Source organism: Triticum urartu, chromosome 2, assembly GCF_003073215.2.
Source record: "Triticum urartu cultivar G1812 chromosome 2, Tu2.1, whole genome shotgun sequence".
NCBI lineage: Eukaryota > Viridiplantae > Streptophyta > Magnoliopsida > Poales > Poaceae > Triticum > Triticum urartu.
Window position 1 is genome coordinate 744,652,045 of NC_053023.1, and position 4,957 is coordinate 744,657,001.

Here is a 4,957-nt window from a genome sequence, read left to right on the forward strand (position 1 = left end):
TGTCAAGTATCATTTCCTTAGACCATGAGATTGTGCAACTCCCGGATACCGTAGGAGTGCTTTGGGTGTGCCAAACGTCACAACGTAACTGGGTGGCTATAAAGGTACATTACAGGTATCTCCGAAAGTGTCCGTTGGGTTGGCACGAATCGAGACTGGGATTTGTCACTCCGTGTAAGCGGAGAGGTATCTCTGGGCCCACTCGGTAGGACATCATCATATGCGCAATGTGACCAAGGATTTGTTCACGGGATGATGTGTTACGGAACGAGTAAAGAGACTTGCCGGTAACGAGATTGAACAAGGTATAGGGATACCGACGATCGAATCTCGGGCAAGCACAATACCGCTAGACAAAGGGAATTGTATACGGGATTGATTAAGTCCTTGACATCGTGGTTCATCCGATGAGATCATTGTGGAACTTGTGGGAGCCAACATGGGTATCCAGATCCCGCTGTTGGTTATTGACCGGAGAACGTCTCGGTCATGTCTGCATGTCTCCCGAACCCGTAAGGTCTACACACTTAAGGTTCGATGACGCTAGGGTTATAAAGGAAGCTTGTATGTGGTTACCGAATGTTGTTCGGAGTCCCGGATGAGATCCCGGACGTCACGAGGAGTTCCGGAATGGTCCGGAGGTAAAGATTTATATATAGGAAGTCCTATTTCGGCCATCGGGACAAGTTTCGGGGTCATCGGTATTGTACCGGGACCATCGGAAGGGTCCCGAGGGTCCACCGGGTGGGGCCACCTATCCCGGAGGGTCCCATGGGCTGAAGTGGGAAGGGATCCAGCCCAAAGTGGGCTGGGGCGCCACTTCCCCTAGGGCCCATGCGCCTAGGGTGGAAGGGGAACCCTAAGGAAGAGTCCCAAGGAGGGAAGGCACCTCCTAAGTGCCTTGGGGGGGGGAGGGAAACCTCCCCTGGCCGCCGCCCCCTAGGAGATTGGATCTCCTAGGGCTGGCGCACCCCCCCTTGGGCTCCCTATATATAGTGAGGGTAGGAGGGCCTCTTGAGATACCCCTTATGCCTTTGGTGTAGCCCTCTCCTCTCCCAAGTCCTTCTCCTCTTCTGCGGTGCTTGGCGAAGCCCTGCAGGATTGCCACGCTCCTCCATCACCACCACGCCGTTGTGCTGCTGTTGGATGGAGTCTTCCTCAACCTCTCCCTCTCTCCTTGCTGGATCAAGGCATGGGAGACGTCACCGGGCTGTACGTGTGTTGAACGCGGAGGTGCCGTCCGTTCGGCACTAGGATCATCGGTAATCTGAATCACGACGAGTACGACTCCATCAACCCCGTTCACTTGAACGCTTCTGCTTAGCGATCTACAAGGGTACGTAGATGCACTCTCCTTCCCCTCGTTGCTGGTCTCTTCATAGATAGATCTTGGTGACACGTAGGAAAATTTTGAATTTCTGCTACGTTCCCCAACAGTGGCATCATGAGCTAGGTCTATTGCGTAGATTCTATGCACGAGTAGAACACAAAGTAGTTGTGGGCGTTGATTTTGTTCAATATGCTTGCCGTTACTAGTCTTATCTTGATTCGACAGTATTGTGGGATGAAGCGGCCCGGACCAACCTTACACGTACTCTTACGTGAGACCGGTTCCACCGACAAACATGCACTAGTTGCATAAGGTGGCTGGCGGGTGTCTGTCTCTCCCACTTTAGTCGGATCGGATTCGATGAACAGGGTCCTTATGAAGGGTAAATAGCAATTGGCATATCACGTTGTGGCTTTTGCGTAGGTAAGATGCGTTCTTGCTAGAAACCCATAGCAGCCACGTAAAACATGCAAACAACAATTAGAGGACGTCTAACTTGTTTTTGCAGGGTATGCTATGTGATGTGATATGGCAAAAGGATGTGATGAATGATATATGTGATGTATGAGATTGATCATATTCTTGTAATAGGAATCACGACTTGCATGTCGATGAGTATGACAACCGGCAGGAGCCATAGGAGTTGTCTTAATTTATTTATGACCTGCGTGTCAACTTAAACGTCATGTAATTACTTTACTTTATTGCTAACCGTTAGCTGTAGTAGTAGAAGTAATAGATGACGTGACAACTTCAAGAAGACACGATGATGGAGATCATGATGATGGAGATCATGGTGTCATGCCGGTGACAAGATGATCATGGAGCCCCAAGATGGAGATCAAAGGAGCTATATGATATTGGCCATATCATGTCACTATTATTTGATTACATGTGATGTTTATCATGTTTATACATCTTATTTTCTTAGAACGACGGTAGTAAATAAGATGATCCCTCATTAAAATTTCAAGAAGTGTTCTCCCCTAACTGTGCACCGTTGCTACAGTTTGTCGTTTCGAAGCACGCCGTGATGATCGGGTGTGATAGATCCTTACATTCACATACAACGGGTGTAAGACAGTTTTACACATGCAAAACACTTAGGGTTAACTTGACGAGCCTAGCATGTACATACATGGCCTCGGAACACAGAAGACCGAAAGGTCGAGCATGAGTCGTATGGTAGATACGATCAACATAAAGATGTTCACCGACGTTGACTAGTCCGTCTCACGTGATGATCGGACACGGCCTAGTTGACTCGGATCATGTAATCACTTAGATGACTAGAGGGATGTCTATCTAAGTGGGAGTTCATAAGATGAACTTAATTATCCTGAACATAGTCAAAAGGTCTTCGCAAATTATGTCGTAGCTCGCGCTTCAGTTCTACTGTTTAGATATGTTCCTAGAAAAAAAAATTTAGTTGAAAGTTGATAGTAGCAATGATGCGGACTAGGTCCGTAAACTGAGGATTGTCCTCATTGCTTCTTAGAAGGCTTATGTCCTTAATGCACTGCTCAGTGTGCTGAACCTCGAACGTTGTCTATGGATGTTGCGAACATCTGACATACACGTTTTGATAACTACGTGATAGTTCAGTTAAACGGTTTAGAGTTGAGGCACCGAAGACGGTTTTTTGAAACGTCGCAAAACATATGAGATGTTTTGAGGGCTGAAATTGGGATTTCAGGCTCGTGCCCACGTCAAGAGGTATAAGACCTCCGACGATTTTCTTAGCCTGCAAACTAAGGGAGAAAAGCTCAATTGTTGAGCTTGTGCTCAGATTGTCTGAGTACAACAATCATTTGAATCGTGTGGGAGTTGATCTTCCAGATGAGATAGTGATGTTTCTCCGAAGTCATTACCACCAAGCTGCTAGAGCTTCATGATGAACTATAATATATCAGGGACATATATGATGATCCTTGAGATATTCGCGATGTTTGACACCGTGAAAGTAGAAATCAAGAAGGAGCATCAATTGTTGATGGTTGGTGAAACCACTAGTTTCAAGAAGGGCAAGGGAACAAAGGGATACTTCATGAAACGGCAATTCAGCTGCTGCTCTAGTGAAGAAACCCAAGGTTGAACCCAAACCCGAGACTAAGTGCTTCTGTAATAAGGGGAACAACCACTGGAGCAGAATTACCCTAGATACTTGGTAGATAAGAAGGCTGGCAAGGTCGATAGAAGTATATTGGATATACATTGTGTTGATGTGTACTTTACTAGTACTCCTAGTAGCACCAGGGTATTAGATACCGGTTTGGTTGCTAAGTGTTAGTAACTCGAAACAAAAGGCTATGGAATAAACGGAGACTAGCTGAAGGTGAGCTGACGATATTTGTTGGAAATGTTTCCAATGTGGATATGATCAAATATCGTATGCTCCCTCTACCATCGAGATTGGTGTTTGCGTTGATCATAGACATGATTGAATTATGTCTATCGCAATACGGTTGTTCATTTAAGGAGAATAATGGTTACTCTGTTTATTTGAATAATACCTTCAATGGTCTTGCACCTAAAATGAATGGTTTATTGAATCTCGATCGTAGTGATACACATGTTCATGCCAAAAGATAGTAATGATAGTACCACCTACTTGTGGCACTGCCACTTAAGTCATATCGGTATAAAACGCATGAAGAAGCTCCATGTAGATGGATCTTTGGACTCACTCATTTCTGAAAAGTTGAGACATGCGAACCATGTCTATTGGTGTATATGCATGAAGAAACTCCATGCAAATGGACCGTTTGGACTCACTTGATTTTGAATCACTTGAGACATGCAAATCATACCACATGGGCAAGATGACTGAAAGCCTCGTTTTTCAGTAAAATGGAACTAGAAAGAAACTTGTTGGAAGAAATACATTTTGATGTGTGCAGTCCAATGAGTGCTGAGGCATGTAGTGGATATCGTTATGTTCTTACTTCACAGATGATTTGAGTAGATGTTGAGTATATTTACTTGATAAATCACGAGTCTGAATTATTGAAAGGTTCAAGTAATTTCAGGGTGAAGTTAAAAGATCGTCGTGACAAGAGGATAAAGTATCTATGATATGATCATAGAGATGAATATCTGAATTACGAGTTTGGCACAGAATTAAGACATTGTGGAAATTGTTTCATAACTGATACAGCCTGGAACACCATAGTGTGATGGTGTGTCCGAACATCATAACTGCACCCTATTGGATATGATGCATACCATGATGTCTCTTATCGAATTACCACAATAGTTTATGGGTTAGGCATTAGAGACAACCACATTCACTTTAAATAGGGCACCACGTAATTCTGATGATATGACACCGTATGAACTATGGTTTAGAGAAACCTAAGCTGTCATTTCTTAAAAGTTTGGGGCTGCGACGCTTATGTGAAAAAGTTTCAGGCTGATAAGCTCGAACCCAAAGCGGATAAATGCATCTTCATAGGACACCCAAAACAGTTGGGTATACCTCCTGTCTCAGATTCGAAAGCAATAAGGGATTGTTTCTAGAATCGGGTCCTTTTCTCGAGAAAAAGTTTCTCTCGAAAGAATTGAGTGGGAGGATGGTGGAGACTTGATGAGGTTATTGAACCGTTACTTCAACTAGTGTATAGCAGG